The 25,441-nt window shown below is 43.5% G+C and overlaps 1 protein-coding gene across 1 annotated transcript in view; it reads left to right on the top strand.

The window, feature by feature from the left end:
- The window catches only part of LOC139422871 (bone morphogenetic protein receptor type-1B-like), a 118,344-nt gene that overhangs the window by 37,480 nt on the left and 55,423 nt on the right, over positions 1–25,441 (top strand). Inside the window, exon 3 of the mRNA XM_071174302.1 lies at positions 17,441–17,517. The gene's annotated coding sequence lies outside the window, so the exon portion shown is untranslated. The remainder of the gene's footprint in view (positions 1–17,440; positions 17,518–25,441) is intronic.

Below are 25,441 nucleotides of genomic sequence, written 5' to 3'. Positions count from 1 at the left end.
CGTGTCTCACAGACAACATAGTGGTATACATAGAGACACACTGGATGTGTGGAATAACTTAGATCTCTGCTATTACATACAGTTCTATAGACATACTGTACACATGCAATGCATGCTACAACATATGTCCCTCCTCTCTGGAAGTGTCTGCCTTTGAGTTGGCGGGCACTTGCACTCTTAAAAGGGTGTGGGTGTGGAGAGAGTGGAGCGGTGTGTAGGAGCTGTTAATCCAGTTGTACTTACGTGATGCTGCTGGTGTTTGCATCGGCCCTGAGCCTCTGGGCTACTGTTGGTGCTGGCGGGCGGTGAGAGCTGGGATACAGAAAGACACAGTGATGTTACATACTGCCCCCTTATAAAGATCCTGAGTATTTTGGAGATGCAAGGTAAAGTGTGTGTGTGTGTGTGTGTGTGTGTGTGTGTGTGTGTGTGTGTGTGTGTGTGTGTGTGTGTGTGTGTGTGTGTGTGTGTCTCAACATGTGTGTGTATACATTAGCTTCTGGCAGGGTTCCCGTTAGTGAGCTGAGGATAAGCACTGTGTTCTGCGTTGTGCAAGAGTAACGCCTGATTTAATCAAACACAGTGTTACAGCTTTAACTGCTGTCTGTCACTCCAGCATTCTGTTAGCAGAGAGATGAGGCTTTTCAGGGACGTGCTCAGGTGTGCTGTCACAGTGCTGTCACCACTTCATTGAGCCAGTGTTAGGGAGAGCTACAGGATATATGAATGGGATTAGAGGGAGTGAGGGGAGAGGCTGAATATTTTGGTGATTTCAGTGCTTAAGTAAGTAGTGGCTGTCTGTTAGAATGGTGCTGGCTGTGGAGGAATGTGAGGGGTTGAACTGTGGTAATGTGTTTGGCTGGCAGTTGTCCAGTTAAAGACACAGAACAGCAGGTAGAGATCACATGGGGGGGGAGATGACAGAGGACAAAGACAGCAGTGGGACTGGGCATCCAGTCAGAGCGTGTGATTGCATTCTAGTTTTGTTCCATGAGATCACAGTAGTGGCAGAGGGACTTCGACTAGCAGCAGCTGTTGGGTCTGTCTCTGCTCTCTGGTTACAAGCTGGCACTGCCCACACATTGGGATGGGTAGAGAGGCACGTCGCAGAGTAGGCTAACACACTGAGGGTGGGCATGGGGGGTTTGTACAGACACAGCATGCTTGGCAGGAGAAGAGACGGATGGGAAAGGAGGTGCGAAAGAGAGACCCCCCCCCAGTCATAAGACACGACACACAGCTGGTTTCTCACAATGTACAGTATGATGTTTGTGCCTTGGTGGAAACATATTGGCAATGTAGTCGGTATTTAAATCACCATTTTAGTGTGAAAACCTGATAATAATAATCATTGACACATCCGAATATCCAGACTAGCCTACTACATACTGTATACTATGTACTCATTGCCGCATACTATTTAGCACATACCATTTAGTAAAAAGTATACAGTATGCCGCAATGCAATAGCGGCTCTTGACTGGCTGAGTAGGGGGTGCGTGGCCGAGTGTGGGTGGATTTGTCCAAATTCAACAGACATGCATCTCATGAACTATCCTGATAGTAGCTAATTTCCAATTCGATTAATTTCTCTAAACACTGAATAGAATAGGAATGGAGTTATAGGCCTACGCAGGCTGGTTATAGGCAGACTATCACATTCGACCTATACCATAGCCCATCTATCCTATTTAAATAGGGCTGAAGACAGAAACAGATCATTTGGTTCCATTTCAACATACAGTGGGGCAAAAAAGTATTTAGTCAGCCACCAATTGTGCAAGTTCTCCCACTTAAAAAGATGAGAGAGGCCTGTAATTTTTATCATAGGTACACTTCAACTACGACAGACAAAATTAGAAAAGAAATCCAGAAAACCACATTGTAGGATTTTTTATGAATTTATTTGCAAATTATGGTGGAAAATAAGTATTTGGTCACCTACAAACAAGCAAGATTTCTGGCTCTCACAGACCTGTAACTTCTTCTTTAAGAGGCTCCTCTGTCCTCCACTCGTTACCTGTATTAATGGCACCTGTTTGAACTTGTTATCAGTATAAAAGACACCTGTCCACAACCTCAAACAGTCACACTCCAAACTCCACTATGGCCAAGACCAAAGAGCTGTCAAAGGACACCAGAAACAAAATTGTAGACCTGCACCAGGCTGGGAAGACTGAATCTGCAATAGGTAAGCAGCTTAGTTTGAAGAAATCAACTGTGGGAGCAATTATTAGGAAATGGAAGACATACAAGACCACTGATAATCTCCCTCAATCTAGGGCTCCACGCAAGATCTCACCCCGTGGGGTCAAAATGATCACAAGAACAGTGAGCAAAAATCCCAGAACCACACGGGGAGACCTAGTGAATGACCTGCAGAGAGCTGGGACCAAAGTAACAAAGCCTACCATCAGTAACACACTACGCCGCCAGGGACTCAAATCCTGCAGTGCCAGACGTGTCCCCCTGCTTAAGCCAGTACATGTCCAGGCCCGTCTGAAGTTTGCTAGAGAGCATTTGGATGATCCAGAAGAAGATTGGGAGAATGTCATATGGTCAGATGAAACCAAAATATAACTTTTTGGTAAAAACTCAACTCGTCGTGTTTGGAGGACAAAGAATGCTGAGTTGCATCCAAAGAACACCATACCTACTGTGAAGCATGGGTGTGGAAACATCATGCTTTGGGGCTGTTTTTCTGCAAAGGGACCAGGACGACTGATTCGTGTAAAGGAAAGAATGAATGGGGCCATGTATCATGAGATTTTGAGTGAAAACCTCCTTCCATCAGCAAGGGCATTGAAGATGAAACGTGGCTGGGTCTTTCAGCATGACAGTGATCCCAAACACACCAACCGGGCAATGAAGGAGTGGCTTTGTAAGAAGCATTTCAAGGTCCTGGAGTGGCCTAGCCAGTCTCCAGATCTCAACCCCATAGAAAATCTTTGGAGGGAGTTGAAAGTCCGTGTTGCCCAGCAACAGCCCCAAAACATCACTGCTCTAGAGGAGATCTGCATGGAGGAATGGGCCAAAGTACCAGCAACATTGTGTGAAAACCTTGTGAAGACTTACAGAAAACGTTTGACCTCTGTCATTGCCAACAAAGGGTAAATAACAAAGTATTGAGATAAACTTTTGTTATTGACCAAATACTTATTTTCCACCATAATTTGCAAATAAATTCATAAAAAATCCTACAATGTGATTTTCTGGATTTTTTTTCTAATTTTGTCTGTCAAAGTTGAAATGTACCTATGATGAAAATTACAGGCCTCTCTCATCTTTTTAAGTGGGAGAACTTGCACAATTGGTGGCTGACTAAATACTTTTTGCCCCACTAGAAAAAATGAATCACTAACCTTTGATGATCTTCATCAGATGACACTCATAGGACATCATGTTACACAATACATGTATGTTTTGTTCGATAATGAGCATATTTATATCCTAAAATCTCAGTTTACATTGCCGCCTTACGTGCAGTAATGTTTTGATTCCAAAACATCCGGTGATTTTGCAGAAATACTCATAATAAACATTCACATAATTAAAGATAGCCTTCTCCTTAATGCAACCGCTGTGTCAGATTTCAAAAAAACTTTACGGAAAAAGCATAATCTGAGAACGGAGCTCAGAGCCCAATCCAGTCAGAGAAATATCCGCCATTTTGGAGTCAACAGAAGTTAGAAATAACACCATAAATATTCACTTACCTTTGATGAGCTTCATCAGAATGCACTCCCAGGAATCCCAGTGCGACAATACATGACTGATTTGTTCCATAAAGTCCATAATTTATGTCCAAATAGCCACTTGTTGTTAGCGTGTTCAGCCCACTAATTCATCTTCATGAGGCGCAAGCACTTCATCCAGACAAAAACTTGAAAAGTTCCGTTACAGTCCTTTAGAAACATGTCAATCGATGTATGGAATCAATCGTTAGGATGTTTTTAACATAAAACATCAATAATGTTTCAACCAGAGAATTCCTATGTCTGAAGAAAAGCACTGGAACGAGAGGTAACTCTGTCAGGAGCACGCGTCATGAGACCAACGCACTCTGCCAGACCACTGACTCAAAGAGCACTCATGAGCCCCTCCTTTATAGTAGAATCCTCATTCAAGTTTCTAAAGACGGTTGACATCTAGTGGAAGCCGTAGGAAGTGCAACTTTATCCATATCCCACTGTGTATTCGGTAGGCCAAGCTTTGAAAAACTACAAACCTCAGATGTCCCACTTCCTGGTTGGATTTTTCTCAGGTTTTTGCCTGCCATATGAGTTCTGTTATACTCACATACATCATTCAAACAGTTTTAGAAACTTCAGAGTGTTTTCTATCCAATACTAATAATAATATGCATATATTAGCATCTGGGACAGAGTAGGAGGCAGTTCACTCTGGGCACACTATTCATCCAAAAGTTAAAATGCTGCCCCCTATCCCAAAAAGGTTTTAAGCACCTCTGTTCGAACACCTCTCCTGTCCTTGATCCATACCACATACAGCCATTTGCGGATCTTATCAGTGTCCACGTGAAAGATAGTTATTGCGAGGCTGGAACATTTTTTTACTTAAAAAAAAATGTTTTAACACCCATATTAAAAGGCCTGCAAAGCTTACAGATTTAAGTCTAATAGCATGAGATGAAAATAGACTAACATCAGAGTGTGACATATTATTTTTTATTTTAGCAGGTAGGTTGACTGAGAACACATTCTCATTTACAGCAACAACCTGGGGAATAGTTACAGGGGAGAGGAGGGGGATGAATGAGCCAATTGTAAGCTGGGGATGATTAGGTGGCCATGATGGTCTGAGGGCCAGATTGGGAATTTAGCCAGGACACCAGGGTTAACACCCCTACTCTTACGATAAGTGCCATGGGATCTTTAATGACCTCAGAGAGTCAGGACAACCGTTTAACGTCCCATCCAAAAGACAGCACCCTACCCAGGGCAGTGTCCCCAATTACTGCCATGGTTGGATTGGAAATTTTTTTAGACCAGAGGAAAGAGTGGCCCTCCAATACCACTTCCAGCAGCATCTGGTCTCCGATCCAGGGACCAACCCTGCTTAGCTTCAGAAGCAAGCCAGCAGTGGGATGCAGGGTAGTATGCTGCTGGCTGATATTAATGCATGGTCAGTGGACATTCTGAACCTTGTTTGAAGTCATTAGGTCACATGATCAAGGAGCTATTGAAATTTGAAATGTGGAAAAACTCATGTAAAATCTTGTGAGATGAAAATGGACAAACTAAATGGTGTGCAATGTGTAGGCCCACTAAGTGGAGATTCTGAACCTTGCTTGAAGTGAGTAGGTCACATGACCAAGGAGCTATTGAAATTAGAATGTTTGAAAAATGAATGTAAAAATGTGTGAGATGAAAATGGACAAACCAAAGGGTGTGCAATATAGAAGGGTAGTCAGTGGACATTCTGAACCTTGTTTGAGTTAAGTAGGTCACATGACCTAGAAGCTATTGAAATTCGAATGTAAAAAAAGTTTGTACTTTGTTTACACTCCCTAAATAATTCAAATTGGAAATCGCTAATGCTCCTCACATTTCACATGTTTATTAGAATTGATGTCCAAATCATGAAAATAAGACCTGTGCAATGTTGTGCGCAATATGTCAAACATGATGACACTTATTTGGAGTCTGTGCTCAAGTGATTTGAAAACTATTGAGATTTGAAAGCACGAATATCCAACTTGAAACTGTCTTTACCTTGGTTAAAAAAACGTATGTTTTCAAAGATATAGCCTACGATGCAATACTCGTGATAATTTTAAGAACAAAAATAACTTAAGCTACATTTGAACACCACTGCACAAGCTTTGCTATTCGTCATCTTCCCAATTAAGTAGCCTAGTTTAGTTTGTTTTGTCTACTTGAAGAGAACTAGGGCCTATTATTTGCAACCCACACCTTCCAATGCATTGTTGAAAAGTGTGCATCGAATTCTACTAGATGAGACAAAATGATTAGGCTATGACATCCTGACATTTAAACCATACTCGGTTTTTAAAATTCACATACTATAACACATTTTTCCGCATACTGAGAATGCTTCAAGCGCGATTGCGTGGTTTCCCCGTTATTCGTTGATTTTGGTAGCGCATGCCCATATCTAATTGATCAGCTGGTGTCAAAGCGGATGAGTATGACATCCAGGCATTTAAAGTATACTAGATTTGTCAAATGCCACAAACTATTCAATAAAACAAATCTGCATATTCAAACGGCCAACTATTTAGGACGCAAGTATCGGTATTCGGACAGTGTTTTATCAGAAGAGGCAATTCTGCGGGAGCCGTAAATATGTTTGGGGGGTCTCAGATTGTTCTGGCAATTCTCACATAGGATCTTCATTGGGATGAAGGATGTTTAACATTCTTTTACATTTGTATCACACCTATTTGTTTGAAAATCATGATGACATTGTCAATTTCAAGCCCCTTTTAGACCTATACAAGCTTCCTGTAAGACTCTATGATATGTGAACCGTACATGATACAGACAACGCCTTGATGTCATTATACTCCTTATAATGTTTTCTCAAACATCAAGTTTGTCTAGATTCTGAAATATTAATTTAATCACCAAAAAAAACCATGAGTCTCTCAACTACGCGTTTTGTAACAATATACTCTTCAAACATTTCCATTTCCAGTTCCAGAGTGGGCATTCTGGTACTTTTAATGATATGACCCACTTTTATACATAGAAATTGACGTTATAGTTCATTAACCAATCACAGCCCTCCTTTATAATTGCACATTCAGCAAGTCACCAGCAGAGGGAGTTTACTTTGAGTATATTGTTCCAAACAATAGGTCTTCAAATGAACTAAATCAAAACGGGTAGTTTTGAGATATTAATATGTTTAGTAATGAATAATTAATGTGAAATTGTGTTTCAGAATCAAGACATACTCAATATGTTAGAGCATACTATTAGGAGCATAATGACACCAGGGTGTTGTCTGTATCATGTGTGGTTCACAGATCATAGGGTCTTACAGGAGGCATGTCTAGGTCTAAAAAGGGCCTACAATCGCTACTTTCATGATTTTCTTAAAAACATGCTTCCTCCCAATGAAGTTAATATGTGAGAATTGCCAGAACAATTGGAGATACCAAATATATGTTCCGTTCCTGTATGTTGAAAGAGATGCACAGGTTGAGTCATAACCCGCAGTCACCGCGGTTATATCCAACGGGTGGATGGGTTTAGGGTCATTAAATATTGTGTGCATGAAGGGCGGCGGGTTGAATAAATAGTAAACAACACCTTTAACATCAATAAATCCAGTGGTCACCAACCTTTTCTGAGTCAAGAAGAATTTTTCGCAGTCATTAAAGCAAGCTGAGGGTCATGCTGCTATCAAGACAACTGGGAATTCTGAAAAAAATAGATCAAATCATGACGTCAGTGGTCGGAAAGTTGGAGCTCTAGAAAGAATTCCGAGTTGGGTGACGTTTCAAAACGATTTTTCACAGTTGCCTCTCATTTGCCTGGGAACGTGACATTAGTCTCAGCGGAGGGAGGGAAGACGCAGGAGAGGGTCTGCCTCTCACGGTCCCTGCTCTCTCCTTCCTTTCCTCTGGTGAGACTTACCAGAGTTAGGGGAGTGGGACACAGTGTTCCATCTGATGGTGAAACTCAAGTCTCATCGCATCTGCCTCATGGACAAATTCATGTTGTTCTTTCTTTCAGCATCAGAATGTGAATGCTCAATTAGATACCATCTGTAAAGGTGCTATCTTTATCAGCATTATAAAAGCTGATAGCATTTCAACCACATAAAACACATATGTCAGAGTCAAGGCCCGCGGGCCACATCCGGCCCGCAAGAAGGTTTTTTACGGCCCCTGGGATGATCTTGATTTATTATTAGAACCGGCCCGCAGCAAGCCGGCAGCCCGCAGATCTTTTACACGCACCAATACTACATTTCCCACAATGCAAAGGTGACGCACCGAGCAGTAGGCTGCTTCATTTCAATATTTATTGGCACAGCAGTCGTCAGCATCACAGTAAAATTAACTTTCAGATACCCATCAAAAATGGCAAAACGGAAGGTGGATACTGAGAACCGGGGGTTTCAAACAAGGTGGGAGTCGGAGTATATGTTCACGAAGGTAGCTGGAAAACCTGTGTGTCTTCTGTGTGGAGAAAGTGTGGCGGTACTGAAAGAGTATAATCTGAGACGACATTATGAAACGAAACACGCGGACACACACGCGGACGCAACTGTCAAGGCCAGTTTTATTTTGGCAGAAGAGATCGCTAAATCAGCCCGGCCATTTACGGAGGGGGATTTCATCAAAAACTGCATGATTAAAGTTTGTGACGAAGTTTGCCCAGAAAAAAGGCAACTCTTTTTAAATGTGAGTCTGAGCAGAAACACCATTGCCGAGAGAGTAGACCAGTTGTCCATCAATCTAAAAGAGCAGCTTGTGAAAAAGGGAAAAGATTTTATTGCATATTCCTTGGCTGTGGATGAGAGCACCGACATTTCTGACATTGCCCAGTTGTCAATTTTCATCCGCGGAGTGGACTCCAACCTAAGCGTAACAGAGGAGTTTTTGGCTTTACGTCCTATGCATGGCACAACTACGGGGCATGATTTGTATGAAGAGGTGTCAAGATGTGTAAATGAGATGGAGCTGCCTTGGGAAAAACTCGTGGGTTTGACAACCGACGGAGCACCTGCGATGTGTGGACACAGGAGCGGACTGGTGGCGAAGATACGGGAAAAGATGCAAGAGGAAAACGCGACAGGTGAGCTGACAGCTTATCATTGTATCATACACCAGGAAGCGTTGTGCGGTAAAGCCTTGAAAATGGAGCATGTAATGAGCATCATCACGCGCACAGTTAACTTTATCAGAGCCAAAGGTTTGAATCACCGCCAGTTCAAGGCATTTCTGACGGAGTTAGAAACGGAGCATGGTGATTTGCCTTATCACACAGAGGTGCGATGGCTAAGCCAGGGAAAGGTGCTTCAAAGATGTTTCGAGCTTCGTGAGGAGATTTGTCTGTTCTTGGACAGCAAAGGGAAAGACACAACACAACTCCGAGACGAAATGTTTCTGTGTGAAATGGCTTTTCTGTGTGACATTACGAGTCATCTGAATGCAATAAACTTGCAGCTGCAGGGTCGGGATCGTGTCATCTCTGATATGTACAGTACAGTGAAGGCATTTAAAACCAAACTGACTCTGTGGGAGACGCAGATGCGGAAAGAAAATTTGAGCCACTTTCCCAGCTGCCAGACCATGAAAGAGAAGCTCTCTACCAGTGCGTTCCCGAGCACACAGTTGGCTGATAAAATAGGTATGCTTGCCGCTGACTTTCGACGCCGATTTGCTGACTTTGAAGCACAAAAAAGCAGGTTGGAACTGCTCGGTAACCCATTTGCTGTTGACGTGGAAAGCTCACCACCAAACCTCCAAATGGAGTTGATTGACCTCCAATGCAATGATGCACTGAGGGCAAAATATGCGGCAGTGGGTGCTGCGGAGTTCGCCCGTTTCCTCCCCGGCACAATGCCCCAGCTGCGCATCCAGGCTGCTCAAACGTTGTCTATGTTTGGCAGCACATACCTGTGTGAACAACTGTTTTCTTTGATGAACCTGAACAAAACATCACACAGAAGTCGACTTACTGCTGAACACCTCCACTCAATTCTGAGGATTTCTTCAGCTCAGAGCCTTACCCCGAACATTGATGAACTTGTGGAAAAGATGGGACACCACCAAGTATCACCCTCAACCTCAAACAAGTGAACATTACTGTGCAATCACATATTTAGAGTTTTTACTCAGTTCAAGTTTAAAAGTTAAAATTTAATATTTGTTTTCACTGCATGTTACTTCTCCTTAAACAAAGTGTTGTTTTTGATTAATAGATTTTTGCACTTTATTTTTTTGTATTTCAATCCAATTATATTTTAAAAATATTTCAGTTGAGTGGATGATAGAAAATTGCTATTATTGTTTTTTCTTTGAAGTAAATTTAGCCCACTTTTGCTAAAATAGAAAATATAGTCTACTGATGGTGCCTTGAATACCGGTTTCTTTCATTTAATGTTCATGTTATGGGGATATTTATATAAAGGAAATTTGTCTTTTGTGTCTGTTGAAAATTAAAGATTACTGACAGAGCCATAAGAAAATATTGCTTTATTTATCTGATCATATTGTAATATATTTGTTAGGTTTTCAGTAGGTTCAATTAGGTTCACTAGACTATATGCGTCATTTAAAAAATTTTCAATGAACATTCGAACAGTCCGGCCCTCGTCTTGTAGCTGATTTTTTTATTTGGCCCTCCGTCCATTTGACTTTGACACCCCTGACATAAAATATGCATCCAAGCTGAACTGAAATCTTATCAGAAACATGTTGGTTCGTTTTCACAGCTTTCTATTTCTATACAAACAGTCAAACCGAAATTTTGCAAAATAAATTCCCCCATACAAACAGCTGACCCTTGCCCCACTAGTGTATATGTTGTGTGATCTGCACCTGAGGTTTACTCTACCCAAGGGGACCAGACCTGCCAGCTGCCTGCCACTTGGCACCTGTGCCCACCTAGCCTGCCATCCTGCCCATATGGTTTGGTCTGATATCTAAGTGACACAGACTCCATGTGATGCCTACAGGGACATTGCATTCCCTTACAGTTTGGTAATCTGTTACGTAGACTGGGTTTGGGGAAAAATGTCCTTTTTCTCCCTTTTTTTATGTTTACTTTCCCTTGTGTCCAGTACGTGTTGCGGCAGACCTATTCTTTCTAACAGAACAGCTGAATATGCTAAAAATACTGCGATTTTGTCATGACGTACTCCAATCACCAAAAGCATCCACTTTGAATCTGCTCTGTGATAGGTCAAGTAATGGTAGAAGACGCATGACCAGAGATCTGTCTGAAGTAGACTAGCTCACTACAGCGTTCACACACCTTGTATCCATGTTTGTCCACATCACCACATGTCCTCTTCCCCTATCTCTTTGTGCTACTTCCATGAAGTCTGCAGTTTGATTCTATCGGTACACATGGCAGTATTCAGTGCCAGCAGTTTCCTTTGACATCTGGGGAAATGATTGTAAGGTATGGAGTGAGGGGAACGTATGGAGTGAGGGGAACGTATGGAGTGAGGAGAACGTATAGACTGAGGAGAACTTTGGTCCATTTGTTTTCAGAATGAACCTGGACAATGTGTTTAGCATTTGTAACCTTCTTTACAACCTGCTTCTCCTCCTCACTCACACAGATATGTCATCTTATTTCCTAATGACCAAAATATTTGAGCTGAAACACTAGTCGAACTACTCTCACACCAGCTATTATAACAGTAAACTAATCCTGAGTAAATTCTACACAGGTAGGAAGAGTATGTGTATTATCCTCTAGTGATGTATATAGTGACCGTTCAAACGCAGGCATAGCAGGACACTGTGGTCTCTTCATGTTGTGTTATATTGTAGTGCAGCAGGCATGGTGATATATAGAAATGAATGAGACACTCATGCCAGCCAGTTTCCAGCCCTCACAGCCAACTGTTAAGAGGGCAACAAAAACAACAGAACACAATTATTCAGTGGAATTCAATGCGCTGCCATGGAATCAGAGTGGGTTTTATGAGTATACACAAGTGGTGCCTGGAGTGGAGAGGAAAGTACCCTTCCAAAACCAGAGGTAAAAAGAGGTGAACTTCAATGGAGAGGTGTCAGTCTACTATATTAGGATGACATCACACTGATAAGTGGTGCTCTATTAAGAGTGGTATATATTGTCAAGGGAGTCTGGACATTGAATTTTATATAAAATGCTTGCCGAATTTTGATTGTTGATTGATATTGATCAGAGTTTTACAGAAAGCAAACATGAAACTTAACTCGTTTTAACTTACAGCACCAGCTAGCTCAATGCCTTTACAAAATATAATGTGTGTGTGAACATTATATGTTTTCTTAATAACTACCTAGATGCCTTTAGAAAACAATAATATTGTCTGTCTCATAGCATGACAATGGTCTTCAAAAAGTAAGTGAAAGTTTGCATGACGTATAGCCTGACATGAAGAATGCATGTGAACACAATAGAGGCAGTTTTAAGAGAGTGGTGTGATGGTTGTGTGGTAATCTGATAACAACAATATGAAAATGTAATGAATTGAAGGTTATTTGTTGTTTTAAAAATCGAAATGTACAGATTTTAAGGCTGTGTCATTAGATTTGGGATGGGGTGGGGTTGCCAGAAATTCTGGAGAAAAAATTGGGTTCCCCAGAAATTCTGGCTGAAAATATGAGGTCCCCGCTAAAAAATGTGATTACCACTGATCTAGAGAGACTATATGAATCCAGGTTCCAACTGTAAGGCTGTCAGAGTACTTAACGTTGCTTGTTGTAGCCTTTCCCATATATTGTGTGTCCTGTGTATAGTAACTCTTAGCCAATACACCAGTCTCTGTCGTGTTTTAATGACTCAGGATGTTTTAATACCTGATATAATCAAATGTCTTAATGCCTGAGCAACCAAATCAGGGGATGTAATCACTCCAAGGTCATGTGATTTGTTAATCTCCTGTGACAGACTTGTATTGCATGAGAGTCTAGATTTGGTTCTGGATTCTGAATTCATTAGCTGTTAGCCTGCTTAATCAAATGACGTGTTTTTTCGGTTGCATTCTGTGTATCTGGAAGGACAGAAGACGGTTGCCTCAATGATTGCAACTCACCAACTACTATACAGCATTATGATGAGTATGTGGTCCTACTCATATCTGTAATGTTTTCCTGAAGGTCTGGCGATGTTTGGTGTTGTAACAAGCACAACTCCAAAGGTGGTTATTGTTCCGCCATACATTTTAATCAGCCACTGATTGAGTGAGTAAACTCCCTAGCTAAGCAATGACTTAGGTTGGTCCATGAAGAAACAGCAGCTAGAGCAAAGGCCCTTTAGGGTTTAGAGTTGTGAAACCCAGGTCTTTCCGCTGGCTCAGAGTGATCTTAGATTTGAATGAGTACTGTATTGCTCCAAGAATATCTAAATCAATTTCATGAAAGCTCAGCGTATAACCAATCAAGAATTATTAAAGTAATGACAGACTGTCATTTATCTTTGCTTAATTGAGTTCTTGCCATAATATGGACTTGGTATCTTCGGTATACCACCCCTACATTGTCACAACACAACTGATTGGCTCAAACGCATTAAGACAGAAAGAAATTCCACAAATTAACTTTTAACAAGGCACACCTTTTAATTGAAATGCATTCCAGGTGACTACCTCATGAAGCTGGTTGAGAGAATACCAAGAGTGGTGTGCAAAGCTCTCATCAAGGCAAAGGGTGGCTACTTTGATGAATCTCAGATATAAAATATATTTTGATTTGTTTAACACTTTTTTGCTTACTACATGATTATGTGTTATTTCATAGTTTTGATGTCTTCAATATTATTCTACAATGTAGAAAATAGTACAAATGAAGAAAAACCCTTGAATGAGTAGGTGTGTCCCATCTTTTGACTGGTGCTGAATATATATGCTTCGCTTTCTTAATGAATCAGAAAATCAGCATTTCTTGTTGTTCATCAAAGCTTCCTGGCTAACTCATTGATCCAGTTCTGCAGTATACCCCTCAGTGCTGCATTTGGACATTGTTTTCTCAGCAGACACACAGGAGAGTAGGTGTCTGTTTTTCCACCATGTGTTCTGTCAGAGTGGAGGGCTGGATCAGTGGAGGGTGGGACAGATGTGAGTGTGGTACTGTGGATATGTATTTATATACTTTAGGTTGTTGACTTCATTGTGTTTCAAATGTTGATCAAACTCTGTGAATCTATAAAGTGTTATGTTGAAAGTTATTCATGTGATTAACACAGACTGTACAGTACACATTTTATCAATCTACATCATTGCATTTTAAGTTTTACAACTCCAGAGCAGAGAGAGTGAGTTGTACTGTAATTTATTTGTATGTTTTACCTTTATTTAACTAGGCAAGTCAGTTAAGAACAAATTCTTATTTTCAATGACGGCCTAGGAACAGTGGGTTAACTGCCTGTTCAGGGGCAGAACGACAGATTTGTACCTTGTCAGCTCAGGGATTTGAACTTGCAACCTTCCAGTTACTAGTCCAACGCTCTAACCACTAGGCTACCCTGCCAACCAAATACATCTTGTCTTTTCCACTGGGCTGGGGCAAGACCCAAACTGAGCATTTCTCCTAATTAAGGAATGCAGCGTCTGATTGACAAATTAGCCATTAGTCAGCCAGCAGACCAGACACAGGGTTTCCCTGCCAGGATTTCAGGGCCCACAGGCTTCCCATCGCAGGAGATACTGCAACAGATGGTTTAACACTCAGACACGGTCCTCAGAGCAGGCTGGAAAAGAGGGTGAGGAGGAGGAGGTGGTAAAACATCACCTGTTTTTACAATTCCTATGGACCAGTCTCACCCACAACAGTGGTGACAACGGAGAAACAACAAGTGGAAATACAGGACATGAGTCGGCAGAGAATTGTTCAGTCAAGATGGTGATTAAATAACGTATGTTTGTGTTCTGTTGTGTTTGTCATTACACAGCTGGATAAAAGTGGGCAGTGCGTTTGTTGATGTTGTGTTGTCCTCCAATGGGTTAGTTGGTGCTGCTGGGTTCAGGAAGAGTTCAGTAGAACAGCAGATGGGCAATTCAACGGTAACAGAGTGACACTGAGACAAAATCCAATGATTGCAAAGTTAAACAAACCATACAACTTTATGGACAATGACTACTTTTAAAGGCCCAATGCAGCCATTTTTATATCAGTATCAAATCATTTCTGGTTAACAGTTAAGTACCTTACTGTAATAAATTCCATTAAAATGGGAAAAAATAATTTTTAGGAAAACCTCTTTCTTAAGCAAGAATTCAGCTAGGACTGTCAGGAAGTGTTCTTAGTGGGGAGAGGAAAACTGAAAACTAGCTGTTATTGGCAGAGAGGTTTGGAACTCTCTTTGTTATTGGTCTATTAACAAATTTACAGCATGGTGATGTCACCATGGAAAGCCAAAACTCCCGCCCACACAAACATGCTGATTAGATATATTGTATTTTCAACCAGCAACTACCAGGATATAACACCGATAAAACAAATCTCACACTTTTGCAGTGTTAGTTTCATCAGCTGTTATATAATATCATACAAAACACAGGAAAATTGAATTTTCATGCAATGGGCCTTTAACAATTTCCACAGAAAATTTAGCAAAAACATATTTACTTGAAAAAAGTTTATGCTGTTTGTGACATCATTCTGTTACCAAACTTGCATCAGCACTGTTCTTTAAGTAAATGTGCATCTGAGGCTGGGTCTGTATCTGTGTCACTATCTAATGAGTTTAGCTGGGGCTCCCATTTTGCAGAGGAACCAGGAGAACATTCTGCTCTGCTGAGAGAGAGGGAGAGAGCCTGGGGAGTGTCAGGAAGGACTATGACCTCCCTCAGTCTCAGTGGGATATAGAGAGGAGCTGTGCCATGTGTGTGTGTGTCCTCACTCAGACAGAAACAACATGGCCACCCATCACTCAGACAGAAATAACATGGCCACCAATCACTCAGACAGAAACAACATGGCCACCCATCACTCAGACAGAAACAACATGGCCACCCATCACTCAGACAGAAATAACATGGCCACCCATCACTCAGACAGAAACAACATGGCCACCCATCATTCAGACAGAAACAACATGGCCACCCATCACTCAGACAGAAACAACATGGCCAACCATCACTCAGACAGAAACAACATGGCCACCCATCACTCAGACAGAAATAACATGGCCACCAATCACTCAGACAGAAACAACATGGCCACCCATCACTCAGACAGAAACAACATGGCCACCCATCACTCAGACAGAAACAACATGGCCACCCATCACTCAGACAGAAACAACATGGCCACCCATCATTCAGACAGAAACAACATGGCCACCCATCACTCAGAGAGAAACAACATGGCCACCCATCACTCAGACAGAAACAACATGGCCACCGATCATTCAGACAGAAACAACATGGCCACCCATCACTCAGACAGAAACAACATGGCCACCCATCACTCAGACAGAAACAACATGGCCACCCATCACTCAGAGAGAAACAACATGGCCACCCATCACTCAGACAGAAACAACATGGCCACCGATCATTCAGACAGAAACAACATGGCCACCCATCACTCAGACAGAAACAACATGGCCACCCATCACTCAGACAGAAACAACATGGCCACCCATCATTCAGACAGAAACAACATGGCCACCCATCACTCAGACAGAAACAACATGGCCACCCATCATTCAAACAGAAACAACATGGCACCCCATCACTCAGACAGAAATAACATGGCCACCCATCACTCAGACAGAAACAACATGGCCACCCATCACTCAGACAGAAACAACATGGCCACCCATCACTCAGACAGAAACAACATGGCCACCCATCACTCAGACAGAAACAACATGGCCACCCATCACTCAGACAGAAACAACATGGCCACCCATCACTCAGACAGAAACAACATGGCCACCCATCATTCAGACAGAAACAACATGGCCACCCATCATTCAGAGAGAAACAACATGGCCACCCATCACTCAGACAGAAACAACATGGCCACCCATCACTCAGACAGAAACAACATGGCCACCCATCACTCAGACAGAAACAACATGGCCACCCATCATTCAAACAGCAATTATGAGTGAGTGTGTGTTATAAGTAATCTGTATGTAATCTGTAGGTGAGCTGTGTGTGACGTTCCAGTCATTGTCCTGTGAGGAGGACAGGGTGACTAGAGAAAAGGAGAGAATGATGAAGAGAGAGGATGTTCTTCTGCTTGCCCGTTGGGTTCTAGTCCAGGTCACTGTAAAGCACATTGTGACAAATGTTGATCTGAAAAGGTATTTGTATATAAAATGTGATGAATTAGTTGATGGATTGATTGATGGCTGGAAGAGGAAAGAGAACAAGCCCAGAACACCTCTCCTCCGCACCTTACATTTCTACCGGTGTTGTGATACAATGTGTCTGCAACAACAGCTGTGTGACTCCAGTACTGTGTGTGACCGTGGAAAACAGGCTAACATCTTATGGCACATTAATATTTTGTGACAGTCAGTCATGTGTAGTGCAGGCTAAAAATACTTCTCCTTTTCCGTCTCTTTCTTTGTCTCCTTCGCTTTGTCCACTCACACTTTAACTGTCCTTCTATGTTGTGTATTTGAGTCTCTCCTTCTCTGTCTCTATTTCTCCCCCTTTCACTTTGCTTTCTCCCTATTGATTTTATTCCTGATGGATAGCATTGTCAGTTTTGAAGTCTGTCAGAGATGTCATTTTGTTGTCTCACTCTCGTCTTGGGCAGGTGACCGATTCACAAGTTATACATCTTGGTTGTGTGGAATAGCTGGGAGCTGAAATCTGAGAGACACAAGAACATCGGTGAGTGAACCCTCTACTCTCTGTATTACCTCTATTTTGGAGACAGGGCAAGTGGTCAAGGAAACAAAACAAGGGTGTGAAGGGTTGAAGTGTAGAGAAGAGGGGTGAGAGGCTGGAGCATGGAGGTGTGAGACTGGAGTTTGGAGGTGGGAGGCTGGAGCATGGAGGTGTGAGACTGGAGTTTGGGGGTGAGAGGCTGGATCATGGGGGTGAGAGGCTGGAGCATGGAGGTGTGAGACTGGAGTTTGGAGGTGAGAGGCTGGAGCATGGGGGTGAGATGCTGGAGCTTGGGGGTGAGAGGCTGGAGCATGGGGGTGAGAGGCTGGAGCTTGGGGGTGAGAGGCTGGAGCTTGGGGGTGAGAGGCTGGAGCTTGGAGGTGAGAGGCTGGATCATGGGGGTGAGAGGCTGGATCATGGGGGTGAGAGGCTGGATCATGGGGGTGAGAGGCTGGAGCTTGGGGGTGAGAGGCTGGAGCTTGGGGGTGAGAGGCTGGAGCTTGGAGGTGAGAGGCTGGAGCATGGGGGTGTAAGGCTGGAGCATGGGGGTGTGAGGCTGGAGCATGGGGTGAGAGGCTGGAGCTTGGGGTGAGAGGCTGGAGCTTGAGATGAGAGGCTGGAGCATGGGGGTGAGAGGCTGGAGCTTGGGAGTGAGAGGCTGGAACTTGGGGGTGAGAGGCTGGAGCTTGGGGTGAGAGGCTGGAGCATGGGGGTGAGAGGCTGGAGCTTGGGGGTGTGAGGCTGGAGCTTGGAGGTGTGAGGCTGGAGCTTGGAGGTGAGAGGCTGGAGCTTGGGGTTGAGAGGCTGGAGCTTGGGGGCGAGAGGCTGGATCTTGGGGGTGAGAGGCTGGAGCTTGGAGGTGTGAGACTGGAGCTTGGGGGTGAGAGGCTGGAGCTTGGAGGTGAGAGGCTGGAGCTTGGAGGTGAGAGGCTGGAGCATGGGGGTGAGAGGCTGGAGCATGGGGGTGAGAGGCTGGAGCATGGGGGTGAGAGGCTGGAGCTTGAGGGAGAATGGCTGGAGCTTGAGGGTGAGAGGCTGGAGCATGGGGGTGAGAGGCTGGAGCTTGAGGGAGAATGGCTGGAGCTTGAGGGTGAGAGGCTGGAGCTTGGAGGTGAATGGCTGGAGCTTGGGGGTGAGTGGCTGGAGCTTGAGGGTGAGAGGCTAGAGCTTGGGGGTAAGGGGCTGGAGCTTGAGGGTGAGTGGCTGGAGCTTAGGGGCGAGGGGCTGGAGCTTAGGGGTGAGAGGCTGGAGCTTGAGGGTGAGTGGCTGGAGCTTGGGGGTGAGGGGCTGGAGCTTGGGGGTGGGGACTGGGGAGTGTGGACCCGAGAGTGGCTATAGAGTAGGGCACACTAGCCTCTGTTGAGTCCCCAACAACTGGATGTTCCGTTTTTTTGTGGCGACTTCCACTTTTGGACGTTAACACGATGACACTCCATCTTAACTCCTCCTCCACATTCACTGGCTTGGTTGAACAGCGCAGAAGAGAACTCGTCAAGACTAGTAGGGGATCTAGTTTCATGCGTTTCTTTTATGCCTTTTACGTTAGATGAATCGCACGCTGAGTCCCGCTGTAACAGAGACTGGACTATGATTGGTGGTTCCCTCTAGAACCATAAGAGACTTGATCAGGGACGAGCCGTCCCCCTTTTGCAGGCCCACAGATCAATTCCCCCCCCCCCCCCCCCCCAAATATTATGATTATTATTTATATTTTTTTGGAACTCAGTCGGGGTCTCAAATTACTGTTGAGAGTTAGAATTTCAAATTTTTGTTGTGCATCAGCAGTCGGTTGTGCATCAGCAGTCGGTTGTGCATCAGCAGTCGGTTGTGCATCAGCAGTCGGTTGTGCATCAGCAGTCGGTTGTGCATCAGAAGTCGGTTGTGCATCAGCAGTCGGATGTGCATCAGCAGTCGGTTGTGCATCAGCAGTCGGATGTGCATCAGCAGTCGGTTGTGCATCAGCAGTCGGATGTGCATCAGCAGACGGTTGTGCATCAGCCGGCTCTAACTGCATGTGTGGGTATGATTTCAGATTTTTGGTGGCTCCCAACCTATCCCTGGACTAGAATAGGGCAGCTCTGTGAATAAAACGGGTTTGGAACCTCTAACCCTGGCAATTTGAATTGTATACAGATGGGTACACTCACAATGGCTGCCTGGTATTGTGATGCAATTTCCTTGGTAATGTAGAATGTTAATTCAAATTATGCTAACTGCATGGGAATAGCCTCATGCAATGGAATGTATTTTTTGTAATTTAGTTGATTCAAAAATCACAGCACAGATTGATTGGGGCACCTGCATTTTCTTCCTGCTTTCACTTCCTGCTTTGCTCCTATGGGTACACTCACAATGTCCACCAGTCCACCCATTATGCCATAATTGAATGGGGATTGGGACGCCCGTTCTATTACTTTTATTTCTATGTCTGTGGTGCCATGATACTGGTCCTTTTGTAGAACCAACATAAACTAGACTGTGATGCTGTAAAGCAGGGCTCTGTGGTTCAGAGATACTGGTCCAGTAGTGTAGTGCTTTTTTGGGGGGTAAATTAAATAATTTCCTCAATCAAAGCTTGTACCGACAGATGTAACCTATTGAATAGCCTATCATAGAACAGGGTATAGAACATACCTGTTGCAGGAGAGCTACCCTCCTGTAGGTTTTCACTCCAACCCCAGTTGTAACTATCCTGATTCATCTTATCAGCCAGATAATTATTAGAATCAGGTGTACTAGATTAGGGTTGGAATGAACCTACAGGATGGTAGCTCTCCAGGAACTGGGTTGGAGAGCCCTGTTATAAAATACTATATGCATAAAATGCATCCTCCAATTGCGATGTCTGCCTATGCCCACACATTATTGTCTCAAGAAAATCTTATATTTTTAATACCCACAAACACCGAGTTAGGCATACCTCGTTTCAAAATAGGCCATCATCACTGTCAATCGTGAATGATACTTCTTCAAGTGTTACTGCTGAAACTGCATCTGCATGCCAATCATTTGATGGATCTCAATCAGTTTCATGGGAATAGCGTCTGCATTTCCATCTTCTTGAATTATTAGGCATAGGGAACTGATCTTGAAGAGTGTTCTATTAAACGATTGGAGCGCCCTTCGTGGTTCTGAATGCACAGCGCCAGGATCACACAATGACTTTGAACCAACTTGTCTTTCTGAAGGATAGCTGAATGATGGCTGAATGATAGCTCTGCCATTCGGCCAGTTCAGGAAAAAACAACAACAATCATTTGCAGTACAGCCTAATAGGCCTGAGAGTACATGGTATATATATATATATATCTGTAGGCTGTAGTCTAATAGTCCTACAACTACATGGCACAGATTAAATCATCAAATCAATTGACTAAGTACCAGTCGCAAGCCTTTTTTTGGTATAAAAAAAAAGCAACTAGGTAGTGAACATAAATTATTCCTACATAAAATTGCGGGATGCTTTTGCTGTGGTGTATGCATGCGTCTCAAAAAGATATAACCTAAATGCACTACTTCCTCCAACTTGGCCCAATTCTCATTTCCAATTTCCCACCCTGACATACCAAGCTAGAACGGGCCCGGTGTCTCAAACCAATAGCCAATAGGTTAAGTGTTCACATATCGTTTCTTGGTTCTACTGCGCAAGAGGGGGTCCATTGTGTTTAATGAACATCAAGGCAGACACACAGTGAATTTAGATGTTTCTTCTCAACGTTCTGAATGGCCAAAGTGGTCAAGCCTCTGACGGGCCTCCGCAGTGCACAGGCGTAATCTACAGTTCTTCATCATTACCGCCACCGCCAGAGAGAAGACAGGGGGGAAACCCCCATTTACCTACCCCTGGGCTGCAATACATATTTATTTGCTTTGTTGTTCTATCGTTTTTCATGGGATTTTAGTGGTAATTAAATAGAATTTATCACAATATATTTTCCAGAAATAGTTTTACCAGCTCTGCACTACGGCAGCACTACACCCTGTACTGGTCCCTCTAGAACCAACAGAGACTAGACTATGTTTGGGAGGCCAAGCGTGACGGATGGTCGTAAACCTACTGGGGCACAGGGGGGCAGGGTTGTGTGCCCTCATTGTGGTTGGGGGCAGAGAGTATGCCCATCTATCTATCTATCTCTCTCTCTCTCTCTCTCTCTCTCTACCTTTTTTCTCTCACTCTCTGTTTCTTGTCGCACACACACAAACACCCATACTTGCACACGCACACACACACACACACACACACACACACACACACACGCACACACACACACGCACACACACACGCGCACACACGCGCACACGTACCAAATGTATATGTACACTTCACACATTTTTATCAGGACATTAATTAATGCACTAATAGAAAACCCCTGTCTTTTTGAGCCTCTGTCTCCGTCATTAGAAGTTATTTTGGGCAGCAATATTATTCTTCAGAACAAAATGTTGTTTCATTTATCTGGCTAATCTAACACGCTCCAATTACCTCAGTCTTATATTTCGGTGTGTATATTGTTTTTGATAGGTTTGACACAAACCACTTTGTCCGTTGACCAAACTCTTCCCTGAACTCTCCTTGCACTCTGGCTGTGCTCAAACATTCCTACACGCGCTCACTGCACACACACAATCAGTGCTTGTTAAGGAGAGTGAGATATTGTAAACACACACCCCTTTTCCCCATAATTACAGCTTCTGTGAACCTCAGGGAGAACTCAGCCCTTCTGGGCGCCTCGCTCCTATTCCAACTGTGCGGCCAGTCTGTATTTGCCCTCCCGTCTCGACCTCTCATCTCCTACTCTCACTGGACAATTAATCTGCTCATCCACAGACACACCGATCAGGACTCTGTTTGACTTTCATGTTTCGTAATTAAAGTATTTTAACTTTGGATGTTGTCTCAGTTTGCCCGAGCTGTAAACGGAGAAAGAGGTGTCTCTTAATCTGCCATGGCTTTTGCTCTCTGGCTCCCCCTCATCTCACTCTCTTTCCCTCCTCCCCTCTCTCTCTTTCCCTCCCCCTCCCTCCCTCTTTCTACTTGTTTTTTATCCTCTCTTTGATCCTATTGTTTTTTACTCTCCCCTCTCCTTCTCTCTCCTCTCCTCTTCTCTCCTCTTCTCCTCTCTCAACTCCTCTCTCCTCTTCCCCGCTCCTCCACTCTCCCCTCTCCCCTCTCATTCTCTCCTCTTCCTCCTTTCATCTCCCATCTTCCCCTCTCTCCTCTCCTCTCTCCTCTTCCCCTCTCTCCTCTTCCTCCTCTCCCCTCTCCTTTCCTCTCTTTCTCCCCTCTCCACTCTTTCTCCCCTCTAACAACTCCCCTCTCCTCTCCCCTCTCCCCTTTGCTCTCCTCTCTCCCCTCTCTCTTCTTCCTCTCTCCTCTCCTCTCTCCTCTCCTTTCCTCTCCCCTCTCTCCACTTTGCCTCTCCCCTCTCTTCTCTCTCATCTTCCCCTCTCCTCTCTCTCTCTCCTCATCCCCCTCTCCTCTCCTCTCCTCTCCTCTCCTCTCCCCTCTGGGCTGGTCGGCTGGTTGATTAGCACTTTGGTCTTGTTCTGCCTAATTGGAGGAGGGAGACAGGTGGCGCCACTGTAACGATCAGCCTCGTTAGCGTAGCTCTCGCTAGTGCAGCCTGTGTGATCTCTTTGTTTTTACTGTGTGAATGCCCCAGGGAGGGCATGAACTTCTGACGCTGCTGTGTACAGTACGCCAGGCCGGTCCCACTCACTCAGAGGAGAGCCCCCAGATCTCCAATAACCCACACTGAGCTCCTGTTATTGTAGCAAGTGTCAAGGCTCTTTGTACAAAGCAGCACCGCTATAAACCCCAAACAGCCCAGACAAAACATTCCTCTCTGTGATTGGACAGGGTTGATTTTGGACATCCAGGTGTCTGGGAGAGAGATTCAGTGCACTATTCTATGTAGCCATTTAGATTCAAGTTTAAAGTGTACCATGATGATATTTAGGTGTTGGGTCAGGACTATAGCTGGGGTGTGTGTGGTCGTGAACGATACGTCCATGGTGGTACTGAACTGTTCTGTACTGTAGGTCTAGTGTTCAACTTGATACATCCTTCGCTACTGTACTGTGTGTGGTATGTTGGGTTGCAAAGGGAGGGTATATAATTATAAACTTTCTAAGTTTTACCAGTAAACTACCAGAATGGCGATATCTTTCAAAGATGATATGTAATTTATCACAATACATCTAGTGGCCCTTTTGGGTACTTCATATTATCAGAGGTGTCTGTAATTATCTCTGACCTTCTATGTGGCCTTATCATATGCAAAATATCTGATATAATTAAATAAGAAAGCTGTAAAACATGATCCTAGACCATCAACTTAGTGCAGTGTTTCCCAACTCCAGTCCTCCAGTACCCTGAACAGCACACATTTCTGCTGTAGCCCCAGACAAGCACACCTGATTCAACTTGTCAGCTAATGATCAAGCCCTCAATGGATCAGGTTTGTCTGGAGCTATGACAACAATGTGTGCTGTCGGAGGTACTGGAGGACTGGAGTTGGGAAACACTGACTTAGTGAATAAATTGTGTTTAATATTAGGGGTTCAGCATGAAATATTTGTTATATATTTGTTTACACACTTTTATTGATTTGATTATGCCGATATTTATTGGTTGTCAATGTGTTGGCATCAAACTGGTGGCAGTTGTTAAGACTAGTCCATTTTTGAAAAAGTTATATTGATTAGATGCCTTTTCCCATTAATTAGTCTATTTTCTCGAGAACCATATTGTCTATCCACTAGAATCTAATGGACAATATGGACACAGATATAGATATGTATACTATGTATGAATACATTTTTTAAAAAGGTATTCAAGTATAAATAGATTGTCATCGATTTTCTGGTAATCAACAAAATAACTAAGATTCGAGTAACTTTAGTAAATTACCGGTATCTTTCCAACCCTAGTAGTAAATACTGTTGTATCAGTACTGTAGGTCCAGACAGTGTGTTACTGTAGGTCCAGACAGTGTGTTACTGTAGGTCCAGACAGTGTGTTACTGTAGGTCCAGACAGTGTGTTACTGTAGGTCCAGACAGTGTGTTACTGTAGGTCCAGACAGTGTGTTACTGTAGATAGTGTTGTATCAGTACTGTAGGTCCAGACAGTGTGTTACTGTAAATACTGTTGTATCAGTACTGTAGGTCCAGACAGTGTGTTACTGTAGGTCCAGACAGTGTGTTACTGTAGGTCCAGACAGTGTGTTACTGTAGGTCCAGACAGTGTGTTACTGTAGATAGTGTTGTATCAGTACTGTAGGTCCAGACAGTGTGTTACTGTAAATACTGTTGTATCAGTACTGTAGGTCCAGACAGTGTGTTACTGTAGGTCCAGACAGTGTGTTACTGTAGATAGTGTTGCATCAGTACTGTAGGTCCAGACAGTGTGTTAATGTAAATAGTGTTGTGTCAGTACTGTAGGTCCAGACAGTGTGTTACTGTAGATAGTGTTGTGTCAGTACTGTAGGTCCAGACAGTGTGTTAATGTAGATAGTGTTGTGTCAGTACTGTAGGTCCAGACAGTGTGTTAATGTAGATAGTGTTGTGTCAGTACTGTAGGTCTAGACAGTGTGTTACTGTAGGTCCAGACAGTGTGTTACTGTAGATAGTGTTGTGTCAGTACTGTAGGTCCAGACAGTGTGTTAATGTAGATAGTGTTGTGTCAGTACTGTAGGTCCAGACAGTGTGTTACTGTAGGTCCAGACAGTGTGTTACTGTAGATAGTGTTGTGTCAGTACTGTAGGTCCAGACAGTGTGTTACTGTAGATAGTGTTGTGTCAGTACTGTAGGTCCAGACAGTGTGTTACTGTAGATAGTGTTGTGTCAGTACTGTAGGTCCAGACAGTGTGTTACTGTAGATAGTGTTGTGTCACTACTGTAGGTCCAGACAGTGTGTAACTGTA

The sequence above is a fragment of the Oncorhynchus clarkii genome, chromosome 12 (genome assembly GCF_045791955.1).
Source record: "Oncorhynchus clarkii lewisi isolate Uvic-CL-2024 chromosome 12, UVic_Ocla_1.0, whole genome shotgun sequence".
NCBI classification, from domain to species: domain Eukaryota; kingdom Metazoa; phylum Chordata; class Actinopteri; order Salmoniformes; family Salmonidae; genus Oncorhynchus; species Oncorhynchus clarkii.
Note: the sequence above shows the minus strand (reverse complement) of the source record. Positions and strands in the feature narration are given on the sequence as shown.